The sequence below is a fragment of the Macrobrachium nipponense genome, chromosome 41 (genome assembly GCF_015104395.2).
Source record: "Macrobrachium nipponense isolate FS-2020 chromosome 41, ASM1510439v2, whole genome shotgun sequence".
NCBI lineage: Eukaryota > Metazoa > Arthropoda > Malacostraca > Decapoda > Palaemonidae > Macrobrachium > Macrobrachium nipponense.
In genome coordinates this window covers 16,071,220-16,085,607 of record NC_061102.1, presented here as the reverse complement: position 1 = coordinate 16,085,607, position 14,388 = coordinate 16,071,220, and positions in this window count along the sequence as shown.

Here is a 14,388-nt window from a genome sequence, read left to right as displayed (position 1 = left end):
TTTCTCTTTTGATCATAACACACTTGAGCTGCGTTAGAGCATAAGGTTAGCTGTACCTTGAGCCAGGGCATTAAATAAAAGAATGGCTATTATTATAATAAGAGCTTAATAGCTCCCGATACGCAGCGCTGGAACCCGGCGCCGCCCGGCATGTCTCCCCTAACCTCCAGACCACCTACCCGACCTCCACCCGGGGCGGACAAGCATGACACACGAAACCAACGTTGAAATAAGCTAAAACACGTACACACGATGCAAATGAAATCGATTAAAATCTCTTTCATGCGCACCGCTGAGATTATTGAATTCAATCACGTGAATTTCCATATTGGAAACTCAATTATCTGGTCGGCTATTCAATGGGATGCGGTGGTAAATTTACCATACGATATGGCAACAGTTCTTCACAGAAAGGTTTAGTTGCTAGATTCCAGCTCACGTGTCGGGTTCAAGATTCGAAGCTTTGGCGGCCATATTGGTTTCTCACCAAGGTCTGAGAGAGAGAGAGAGAGAGAGAGAACGAGAACTTAATACTCTTAAAAGAATTTTTCATCAGCTTCACTTGAAAACATTATATTATTTGACACCAGAAACTTCGAATAAAAAAATGAATAAATGACTCGATAAGAAGCAAGGTCAGACTACTTAATTAAACTTTAATACAGTAAATGAAGGAACTTTTAAAAATAAGAAGGAAATATTTGTGTGTGTAATTGTTCAAGATTGTCATCAACAAACCTCTTGACTATAATTAAAAGTATTTGAATGCCAATCTGTTAAAATCAATTTCCTATAATTCATAGGTATTGAGAAAGTTTCAATAATGCATTAATTACAGTATTTATGAATAGGTATTGAGAAAGCAGTTTTATTAACTCCAGTATTCTTGACAATTCTCACAAGAGCAATAAAAATCTAGTCGAGACCGATAACAATAACTTATCATATTTCGTCAACAAAAATAAATTGCAAAACAAATAACAGATATGGAAAGGAATGAAAGAAAAAGTATATAGAGAAATAGAGAGAGATAGAATATTTCTTGGTGTGGCATCAATTAGTGCTATTAAGACAGCCTACAAGAATTTCTGTACAAACAAAAGATGAGAGGATCGAGATATTACGAATATTTATCAAAATCATCCTAAAACAATACACTATAGATATTAGGTCAATAAAAAGAAATGTCTATAAAATAAATGACCCAAAACACGCCACTGGTCATTCTGAAATATTGCAGAGTCTTCACTCATCTTCAGAGTAAGCTTATTTTTCGTAATATGTCCGCGTACGAGGTTGCTGAAGAAACTACGTCACTGGGTAAAAAAAAAAAAATAAAAAAAAAAAAAAAATGAGGGAACAAAGATTCAAGCATTTCCAGAAATAAATTCGCTGGTGGTTTCTTTGAAGAACGGAGAGAGAGAGAGAGAGAGAGAGAGAGAGAGAGAGAGAGAGAGAGAGAGAGAGATACGAATTTTCTATTATGATTTCTAAGACAGTATGAAAGTTAATGCTTTACATTACTTATAAGTAAATATTCATAATTTATGTTTGATATGTTAGACAGCCAAGTACGCGAGTCACATATTACAGAGAGAGAGAGAGAGAGAGAGAGAGAGAGAGAGAGAGAGAGAGAGAGAGAGAGAGAGAGGGTTTCTTTGTATCCCACTTTCTTCATTCCAGTGATAATTAAATGTTCCTTCAAGCATGAAAAACAGTTTTTCCACCACCACCGCCCCCCCCCCCTCCCCCCCCCCCCCACACACACACCGCGTGTCTCTGTAAGTAAAGCGGAAGCTGCATTGCAATGATAAACGAACAAAACTGCGTCGGAAGTGGCTGAGAGAGAGAGAGAGAGAGAGAGAGAGAGAGAAGTGACACAACGTTAAAAGAATGAGGAAGAGTATTTCTTCTGTTACATACTACTACTGTCAAACTATATATATATGCATTCTGTAGCATAACCGCTATACAGTTAGCTACAGAAGTAACTGTACGATACAGACGTCTATAGAAATATTCGGCACCTGCATCGTTATAAACCGACGTAAAAAAATCACAATGCATCGAAATGAACTGGAAGCGCGCGTCTGTTAAAACGCTATTCATCCAGTGATGAGCTGGAATACGTCATGCACAAAATGCTATACGTCATTCGACTGGAAATAAGTGACGTCTAATTGACGCGTCATTATCGTACCACGTTGCATTCTGGCATTTATTTTCGGGACTTTTAGGTAACGGAAATTGACAATGCAACGCGTTTCATCCTTTTTATCAACTCGTATTCGCTTAACTCCCTAATTGCAGTAGTTCCGATGCGTATATAGTTTTCGACTTGCTAATGAACTGCAAAGTTTTGCGTTGAAGCGCATGAATGCTTTCGTGAATTCTACTTTAGGGGGATTTAGAAACTACAGAACTACACCAAAACATCAGCTGTAACAAGTTTGTTGAAATGTTATCTCGTGATTATGCCATTTTTAACGAGGTTTGGTTTTGGTGCATTCGGTGTCATGTCTTGATATAAAAACAAAATGTTGGAATAGTTCGATAGAAAATATTTAGTGTGAAAGCAAAATATTGGAATGGTTCATCAAACTATATTCAGCATAATGTTTGAATATAAAAGCAATTATTGGAATAGTTCGATAAACAATGTTCAGTATAATTTTTAAATATAAAAGCAATTATTGGAATTGTTCGATAAACAACATTCAGCGTAATGTTTGAATACAAAAACAATTATTGAAATAGTTCAGTAGACAACATTCAATGTAATATTTGAGTATAAAACCAAACATTGGAATTGTTAAAAAAAAAAAAAAAAGATACAATGGTTCCCTCGACTTGTTTATATTATTAATGATAACAACAAAATTCCCTAGACATTTGAACATATTAACGAAAATGTGGGCAAATTATGTATTTTATGTAAATAGGCTTATGCATACAAATAAAATTCAGAGGTAAGAAATACTTGAGCATTAGGCTGCAAATGTCGTTTAATATCCAATTCGCCCTACCTCGGAATTAATACATTTTCGTATACGTTAACCGAAGGGGAACTTTTCAGCTGATAATAATTCCGTCCTCTCGTGGATTCGAACCAGGGCACGGAGGAGAAATCAGGACTTCAGTGAGTCCTTACCGACTCGGCCAACGAGTGAGGTATAAGTTTCATTATATATATGATATATATATATATATATATATAATATATATATATATATATATATATATATGTATATATATATATATACCATATATATATATATATATATATATATATGTGTGTGTGTGTGTGTGTGTGTGTGTGTGTGTGTGTGTGTGTGTGTGTTTGCGTGTGGTTTAAAAAAAATTTCCCGTAATGAAGCAGTTTATCACTGATGACAGATATAAGTGCGACAGAGGAAAGAGATATATTTTCCAAACCGAATGAAATAGTGTTCACAAAAGGTCAGAGAGCGAAGATGCTTGAATCGCAATAAAACTGCCATAATATTTCACAATATTTCATCCCTGCAAATATTTCTGCCCGAAGGGAATTTGTTGGCAATATCTGAATGAATATTTCAATTCACCATGAACACAGAAATATCTATAAAATATAATACAATAACACTGAAACGATCAAACTTTTGATATAAATGATGTTGACGGGGCTTGCCAACTTCGTGAATTTGCAACCAACACTTTAAAATGGTTAGGAGACTCATTAAACAATAACAATTAAACTTGAAACTTGTAACTATGCCGTATGTTAAAAAAGAGAAATATATTGAATTATATTCAGTCGATGCGCGCAAAATTGGAGGTAAGAGCGCGCGAAAAAATGGTAGTAAAAGCGCGCGCAAAATTGGGGATAAGGAGTAAGGTGTTAAAATCACGTTCATTATTATAAAAGCTTATTAAAGCTTCCACGCGTTAGAAAGCTGTTTAAATTTCTCATTGAATCATCCTACGAACATGCAACGTTGAAACGGCATTGCCTGCTGGTGCCCTATAATTTAATTAAAAGCAAAAGACCAATGATCATATATTAAAAAAAGTGAAGCGATATTAATAAAATAATCAAATGACTGACAGACCGACTTTATTATTATCATTATTATTATTACTGGAAACAATCCATTTTGAATGGGGTTCGTATTAAAATTAAAATTTAAAATCTCTACAAAGCGCTGTCGGGAATCTGTTCAATTCCTCTTTCGAGACTAAAAATGGGAATCACCTCATTCCCGGAAGCTCTCTGTAGGGATTTACTTTTAAAAAATATATACCTAACCTCTACTTAACTATCTTTCTATTTCTCCATTTCAAGACTCGTGCTACTGTGAGTGTTTTTTAATTAGTATAATATTATTATTATTCTATTCAGAAGATGAACAGGTTTACTGGTACAGGCGCCACTGACATGAAATTCAGACGATATCAAGAAATACAGTAAGCGGAGAAATACATAATTACAAGGTGAATCAAAAGCCACTTCTGCTTATAATGACCTCAGACTTGAAGCAGGTAAAAATATAATAAAATAAAAAAGGAAAAAAGTTGATACAACATATTGCAACAGAGTCCAACTGTGCAATCCTCCGCCAACCGTCATATTGCAGAATCCAGCAGCTGGAGCAACATTTAATGTTTAATGAACCCCAAATATGATGCAGTTATGGTGACATTCCGGTTTCTTTGAGAACGAGAAGAGGGCATAACAGTGAGATAACATCGAGAAGTGAGAGAGAGAGAGAGAGAGAGAGAGAGAGAGAGAGAGAGAGAGAGAGAGAGAGAGAGAGAGATCTCACTTAATAAAAAAAAAAGAAAAAAAATAAAAAAAAATAAATTAAAGATTGAAAGAGCAATGTACACTCGGTTGGAGAGAGAGAGAGAGAGAGAGAGAGAGAGAGAGAGAGAGAGAGGAGAACGCCCACGAAAGTAGGGCAAGCTAAAGAGTAAAGAGGAAATCTCTCAGACATAACCCACTTCTCTTTGGCGTTGAAGAGGAAAGGAAAAGACGTAAATAAAATGTCCAACAAAAGAGAGAAATATGACGAATTATTAAAGCATCATAGAAAACATGTAAATGATCCGACTTGCAAACTGCATCCCATTGACGAAACAGTTAAAAGTTAACGTTATTGAAACACACGGATTTTTTTACAACAACCAGCCTCAGGCGACCAAAGTCTAGACAGAGAATTAACTAGACCATTCATTCAACGCTTTCCTGATTCATTTTTCGAATGTGATATAAGTAAATCTAAAGCTCTTGATTTAAAACTCTTCTTAATCTATGATTAAAACATGTGATCATGTTTTTTTTATGAAAGAGTATTATCTTTTCTATAGAGCTACTTTCCTCAGTCATTTAAATAGGAAATTACGCCAGACCGAGAATTAGCCTTTCACTTTTCTCCCTCACCATACTGTATCGGGAACGTATTATTTTATACCTTATATATATATATATATATATATATATATAGATATATATATATTTATATAATATATATAATATATATACATATTATTTCTATATAGATACATATATGGACATAACTTCAAAGAAAAAATAATAGTAATAGTAATAATAATAATCATAATAGTAGAAAAGCATGATGGGCTCTGCAAACGTCGGGCGGGTTCCTGGTGGTACCAAGCTTCCATACTTTCCCTTATTGACTCATCAACAGCACTATTGCAGAGCCCATCAAGCTTTTCTACAAGGGGCACTTCCACTGGAGTACAAGAAGGACGAACAAGCCCTCAAAAGATCATTGAGGAAAACGTCAGCCTCGCCGACCCAGACAGAAATATTAACATAATTATATTATTATCACGAAGAAGACGAGCAGCCTGGTGATGAGAAACAATCCTTCGGCGCCCCTGCAGATCCCTTGAAGAAGACGAGTGTGGCCTACCGTTACACATGCCCCGTCCGAGGATGCCTCGGCAAATACGTCGGTATGACCCCCATGCGTTTCTCCAAGCGAATATCCTGCCACGCCCAAGAAGGAGCCATATTCAACCACGCCAGGGATGCTCATAACAAACGGGATAAAAAGAATTAGATTATTCCTAATATCAAAATAATAGATCGACAACGGATCCCCGACCTCTGCGCCTCCTAGAAGCCCTCCATATAGGTAAGGAAAACCAAACTTAAACATCACTCAGAAACGTTTTCTCCTTCCCACCGCCGCCCGGAGAGCAGCGAGCGACCCCCCCCCCCCCCCTCCCCCCCCCCCCCCCCCCCCCCCCCATGCCAGATAATCAGGAGCCCCACAGGATGATACGGTTCCTGCTACAGACGGAATTCCTGACGTTCCTCCCCAGGCACACTACTGTGGCGCTCGCACGAGAGAATCCCCGAGACCTTCGAGGCGAGATCCACGGCTTTGCCCAAGACCGGCCCGACCAATGAGAATGCAACTCTAGGTCCGTGCCGCTAATAAATACCGTTCAGCCAAACTTTCTTTCTTGGCCAACGTAATTTCGTGCACAGGCGCGTTACGTAACTCTCGTCGATTTAAACCTATAATTTTGACAAGTATGGCCTCTAAGAGACCCCTTTCGCCCGGTAATCCAGGGAGGACCCGCCCCCCTAGGAGGACGAGCAAGGCTTCTCTACAGTAGGAAGAAGAAGAAGAAGAAACAGAAGAAGATTTTGCCACCAACTTCGACCAATAATTAACCTGCTCCCTACGAATTCTGCACCGAATACGGCGAGTTATGTGGAATTTCCAACACTTCCGAAGTTTAAAGAAAGCTGTCACATCGAGGGCCAGACTTCGTATGCTGCAGTCAGGGCCCTTGAGAAAAAATATCCAGAAGCCAACCTCATAGCCAGACCGAATTTAAGGGGAGAATTTATAATTACTCCCAAGGACCAAAAAGCTGCTGAACTACTGAGAAAGACAACCTGTACCACCTACTTGATCCTGCTTCTTAAAATAAGCAAGGGGATGATTTGCAAAGTCCAAATACATCACTATCGAAAGAGTCCCTCGAGGTTCCCAACATCATGGAAGCCAAGAGATGTACTGCAAAAGATGGACAGGAAACTAAAGATAGAAGCGACCTTCAAGGGCCAAATTCCAGCCAGGGTCAGCCTTGGGATTCTTGGCACTTACGAGACCGAAGCCTTCGTACCAGAGCCTCTGAGATGCTTCAAGTGTCAGAGGTATGGACATCACAAAAAACGAATGTAAATCAGAACACATCTGTGTGTGCAGTGCAAAACACGAGACAGAAGTGTGCTTGAAAAAGTACAAGGAAAAGGGCCACACAGTTGCCCGATGCCCTAACTGCAGCCAGCAACGTCATGCTTGGTTTAAGGATGCCCAGTCAGACTGCAGAGGATTTGGAAGGCGAAGGGCATCCCTCCTCCACCTGCAAGACTCGGCAACCATCACCGACCAGGAAACCTCCCAGCAACACCAGGTTCGATCCTAGAACGAACCTACCTCCTGTACCACAAACCACCAACCCCCCTCCTCCCAACCTCCTCAATCCGGCACTACATCCCCACCCCCTCATCCTCTCCGTATCGCCAAAACTCCCGCCCCTCTACCTCCTCCCCCTACTCCCCCAACCCCTCAGTTACCCCCCTACCTCTGCATCGCCGAGACGTCGATTCCTGCTCGTGCCGAAGCAGGAACCCAGACAGAAGACGCAGTTGAAGAAGAAATGCAGACCGAGACACCGACTGTAGCTCCTGTTTTGTATAAAGAAGCAGGAACACAAACAGAGGAGTTTGTAGCTAAGCATAAACAGCGAAACTCAGACCTGCAAACAAGAATATATAACTGCAAACGTCGGAAACGAATACTTCTCGTAGGAGAATATCAAATCAGAAAGTTCCTGCTGACCTACGAGGAGGTTTGAGGCATTTTTAAATAGAGCCATCTTCAATAACGACAGTGGCAGTGGTCATTAGCTGTTCTCTGAGCTCGTCCACGCTCTGTTGGACCTAGAGATCAGTCCTCCCAGATGACCTCCTGTTAGAAGATTTTAGATACAGATCTCAAACATAAAGATCGCCGCTACATGAAAAGTGCTGTTTATAGCATTAACTGCTTTTTCTTTTACTAAACAATCCTCCTTTCCCCTCCGTTTTTCGGCCGCCTCACGTCTAACGACCGAATATTTCACTGTCACTCTAACTACTGCTTAAGCTGTTTTGTTTACTTTGTTTTGTTTTGCTTTCTCTAAAACTTATAATATTTCGTTTTTTCTCTCGCCGAATCTCTATTACTATCGACTCGGCGAACTCTTTCCTCTCATTAACGTAGTGAAATATGGTACTTGAACTCCATAGATTAATGTGCCTTTTTTTTCCGTTTTTCTACGACTATAAATTTTTCGATCTCCTTACTGGCTATCTCTGACTCGCCAGGACTCGCTACTATCGATCTTTATCTTCTAGGGTTTAAAGGGGTTTGTAACCTTGCCTGTTCACCTTTTTTTTCACCTTTGAATCCATACCATTCCACCTGCACATTCCATAGAAATCATAAATAACAAAAAGATCGCCTCATATCCTTAAATCACCAATGCACACCAAAAATAATTCAAATGACCTACGGGCTGCTACATTAGCTAAAGCCCGTGCTGACATAAAGCCAGCTTAATACTCCAACAACAACAACTTTCTTGGTACAGTCTCCACAACCGACTGGTCCGAAGATGACCTACGAGAAGGTCGATACGTCACGTGATACCAGCTATACCAGCACCAATACCAGCCCTTTAAACCAAAGACGACCCCGCCCGAACTGAACTACGCCTGTGGAATAATACCGGGACTGACGACGACCCTGCTTGACCTGGACCTGATACCTGTTCTATAAAAGATTCCTTCAGCATTTACAATATTTGAAAATTCCCAATACGAAATATTGGGCCAGTTACTCGCTGATCCTGAGAAGCGAATTGTAAGGAAAATAGAAAAAACAATATATAAAATCAACTCGCTTAATTCTGCCACTCTTTTTAACAGTATTTGCCTAAAAGAGGGTCTTCTACCAAAATACATATAATATTATTATTTTTTTATTATTATTATTATTATATTATTATTATTATTATTATTATGATTATTATTATTATTATTATTTATATACAAAAACCTCTGCACTTTTCACTGTTAACAATCAAAATCCCAAAACCATAAAATTAACTATAATATACAGCAAATTTTCCATAACGCCACTAACAAAATAACAAGAAATAACAAGAGTAATAGTATATTTGAAATGTTAAAAATCATTGCAAAATGGAATTGAAAAAAAGCTGCATTAATAGGAAGGAAACGCCACCAATGGAAGGCCGTAAATACGCAATTTACAACTTATAAAAAAAAGTACATTACAGCATCCTACCTCGAGACTCCCGTCCGTCCAGGATCTCGCTCAAGCTTCCTGTGGGCAAAGTGGTATCCTCCAAAATGGAGGAGGAGCCACTCCCACGAAATCCGCCTTTTCCTGAACCTGAAATGATTCAATGCATATCCAATGTGGATTCAATGCAGTTTTCATCTCCGTTTGCCTTTTCAATAACCTGAGAGAGCACTCGGTTCCTGTCAGTCAGTCGACTTTCCATTCACACCAACGATACCTTTTTAACAATAAGTATCAGCAGCTTTCTGCTTTTAAAGAGAGAGAGAATAATCAACTTACTTTTACCAATGAATCATTCTTACAGCATTCACACTTCCTTTGCCTTTTGAGAGAGAGAGAGAGAGAGAGAAATCAACTTAGTGTTATCAATGACTCACTCTTATTGCAATCATGCTTCCTTTGCCTTTTTTGAGAGAGAGAGAGAGAGAGAGAATGATCAATTTACATTTATCAATGACTTTTTTATTTATTTATTTATTTTTTATTTTTTGCATATTTCTCAATTTCTAAAATGAAAATAATTAATTCCTTCTCCAACGTACGATCAAATTGGAATAACATACGACAGGTTAACTCAACCGGCAACATCAGGATAATCCTAACAAACCCCTTGTCATTTATCGCAGGCAAACGCCAACAGAAAAATCAGACCTGTTGACGAATTATTCTAGAATAAATTGATGCCCAAAGAGATACACATTCGTTACCTTGGAAACCGACACAGCGCCAATCCATACGAACAAATCATGGAACGACATTCCAGCAGTATTTATGATCGCGAGTGTAAATAAAACATGACGGCGAGATGCCAACCATTTTCATACGATATAATTGTTCCTTATAAGTGATATATATATATATATATATATATATATATATATATATATATAGTATATATATATATATATATATACATATATATGTGTGTGTATCTAAATCCCACCCTTATCACTACTTGATAAGGGTGGAAGTCAGCCCACCGAAATATTAGTCCTCAGTTTTAAACCAGAGTGTTTTAATGGGCCATTTATACTTGAGACGTGTCCTGTTTTAACTGAGGAATTTATTTACATATATATAACCCACTAATCAAAACTAAACAAGTGGCAACTCTTACCTTTCAGTTGCTGGCCGTCTGTCTCTGCAAACGAGATCAAACTAGGCTAAAGAATTCACGTAAATACAAAAATATGCTATTTATTTCCCAAACTAGATGAACATAATATGGAACAAAGTGACTAAATAATGTCATGTTAAGAACTAAGTCTGACCCACAAAAAGAACTGTAAATTATCATTCTATTCTCCTGACTTAGACTAAGTAATCACCCCCAAACTCCCAAATTGTCAATCACTACATTTCAATAGTCAAGTCTTTAGAGAATCCTATCTCTAGAATAATGACATGAGATCCATCTGAAACAAAGAGACATATCCATTATATTTCCCACCACACAATTAATTAATTAATGTTAAATTAATGTATACACATCACACTTCTCTCTTTTCAAAGGCAACTGTTCCTAAGTCTTTTAAATGTGCCATACCTCTTCGATGGGTTTCTCCAACATCTCGTGTCCTCAGAACCTTCTTTTACCTTGCCTCCGGAGCGTGTGGCTTTTCTCACTAAGTATCGGGCGATTAGACCCATCATTACACACACAAACGCAGGTAGTTATCAGCCACACCTTAAAGTCCCATAGCAACTGGTTGTACAGGCCTCGGCCTCACAAATGCATACTCAACAATTCCTTCTTCGAGGAAGGCTGTCGCTAGGTTCTTTCTGTCTCCAAGCCAAGAAAGCTGATGCATCCCAATTCACCGACATATTTACTTTCTTCTTTAATATATATATACACATACATAAATATAGACAAATATATATACTTTATACGCACACACATTATATATATGTGTGCACAAGAGAGAGAGAAGAGAGAGAGAGAGAGAGAGAGAGAGAGAGAGAGAATCAACATTTAATTAAACCCCTCGCAGCAATACTTTTTTTCTTTTATTTATTTATTTATTTATTTTTTTTTTTTTTTGCTAAACACCAATTGGCAAAAAGTGAAAAGAAATAGTTAAATCCAGTGTTCAGCAGCGTATGTATTGAATAACGAATGTAACTGCAGTTTATCGTGTTTTTCATATCGACGTCCAAATGAAACTAAAATACTTTTTTAATATTACTACATACTCAGCCACGAAGTCAAGTGTCTGCAATAAATATTAACGGAAAAAAATCCCACGGGTCAAAATAACTAAAAATATCTATTATAATCAAATCCGAGTGGATATTTTTTTTTTTTTTTTGCCCGCCCAGATGGGGGGTGGGACAGGTAGGGGATCTGGGATGGTAGGGAAGGCATGACACCTCCACCTTCCTCCTGCAAACCTGTTTGTCCGCTCAGGGTGGGGCAGGGTAGGTAGGTAGGGGAGACATGACACATCCACCCTCCATCTGCAAACCTATTTGCCCGCCCTCTCATTCCTTTTACAGCACTTCCCTTCCTATTCGCTTTCTTCCATCTTACTTTCCTTAACCCTCTCTTGACAATTGTTTCATGCATCTGCTTCGAAGTTTTCCTCCTGTTACACCTTTTCAAAACTTCTGATCTCAAAAAAAAGAATAAAAATAAAAAAGGATACCACAAAGGTATGGCCATAAAGACATGAAACGAAGAAATAAAACTGAGGACTGAAAGCATATTCTAAGAACCGACAAAAATATATTTCCAGTATACATTTCTTAAAAGGGTTTATTACGGAGAGCTTAGAATTCATCAGAATTTATAACACTGCCTGCGATTACGTTTTCATGACTAGTCTATTTAAGAAGACTTAAGAAATATAACTGCTTAGCAAATGACAAGATAATTCACATTTCCCAGGACTCGGTACCTACTTAATCGCTCTCTCTCTCTCTCTCTCTCTCTCTCTCTCTCTCAGATATCTTACAATACTCAGGCCAAAGTAGACACGAATCTCTCTCTCTCTCCTCCCCCCCCCCCCCCCCCCCCCCCCCCCCCACCCCCCCCCCCCCCCCCCCCCCCCCCCCCCCCCCCCCCCCCCCCCCTCTCTCTCTCTCTCTCTCTCTCTCTCTCTCTCTCTCTCTCTCAGATATCTTACAATACTCAGGCCAAAGTAGACACGAAATCTCTCTCTCTCTCTCTCTCTCTCTCTCTCTCTCTCTCTCTCTCTCTCTCTCTCTCTCTAATGAGTCGTTGTTTATTGGTTTATTTCATTCCTCTAATGACAATCCCCTTTGGCTTTGTTTTCACCCTTATTTTTAACTTTTTTTATTTTTTACCCCTCTGTCTATTTCACCTTTCCCGGTAAGTGGTGATACACATTCCGTCCTCTCCTCTCTCTCTCTCTCTCTCTCTCTCTCTCTCTCTCTCTCTCTCTCTCTCTCTCCAGACTACTTTTTTCTTTTTTTCTTTCGAGGGATCCTGGAAGCTTCGGATCATCCAAAAATAATGACACATTTACTTGTAAATTTCAAAATTTTAACACGCAACATTTACTTGTAAACTTAAAATTTTAATACGAACCATTTACTTGCAAACTTTTAAATTATCATGAACCATTTACTTGTAAATTTACATGAACCATTTACTTCTAAACTTTTAGGTTTACAAGACGCACGATCATGGCTAACTTCAAACCTTTAAAAAATAAAAAAAAAAAAAAAAAAAAACTACTGAGGCTAGAGGGCTGCAATTTGCTGTTCAACATACCAATTTGCAGCCCTCTAGCCTCAGTAGTTTTTAAGATCTGTGGGCGGAGAGATGGCCAACCCATCAGCGCCTTATTCCAATTTTTCCTTCCGAAAAGTGAAATATCGTCCCACAAATTTCGCCCAGGTACAAATGATTCATTTGTTCCTTTGGTCAGAGCCATCCTTATACCCTGAACAGGTCCCTGGTACCAGGATCTTTTTTTTTTTTTCTTTTTTTTTTTTTTTTTTGAGCATTGGTATCAGTTTAATTACGCTGAACGACTGAATTGGTAATTTTTGCCTTTGGTTCAATAAATAAATTTGGACAATAAAAAAACTCGACAGATGCAAAATGAGTTTTATTTATGCTAAAAAATTATTATCTGGCAATTCCCAATTATATTTACTTTTTGAGAGAGAGAGAGATATAGAGAGAGAGAGAGAGAGTATGTGTGTGTGGGGGGGGGGGGGGGGGGTGGGGGGGGGGGGGGAACAAAAGGAGGAAAACTCTGCTATTTCGAAACTGTCAAACAGTTTTAACACTGGAAAATTTCTGGCTTGAATCCACAAAGAGAGAGAGAGAGAGAGAGAGAGAGAGAGAGAGAGAGAGAGAGAGAGAGAGGATGAAATAATGGGATATGTTCTTAAGCGCTGTCTTGTAAAATGTTTATATAGCCTATGGTACAAACTCGGGTAGTAGCGTGAATAAAATATGTTGGTTAAAATTCTATTAGAAAAAACTGAAGTCAGTCCAGTGATAATCATTACGAACTTTACAAATTCCATCAATAAATCAATAAATCAATAAATCGTCGATGCCCAGGAGGCTGCTAGCTGCTGCTGCCCGTGTATTGCCCCTGTGGTGAGGAACCGCTGTTTTTGGGCAAATACTATGCATTATTATTCTAAGGCCTGCCCTACCACTGTGTTTGTGCAACGAATTGAATTTCGTCATTTAAAATTGTAACGTAGTTTTATACATACATAACTACGTATAAATATACACACAAAACATATATATACATATATATCATACACACACACACACACATATATATATATAATATATATATATATATATATATATATATTATATATATATATATATATAGATATATATATATTATATATATATATATATACTATAATATATATATATATATATTATATATATATATTATAATATATATATATATATAATATATATATATATATTACAGGCACGTGTACATTCAACATATGCATACAATTCGCACACTTACATAAC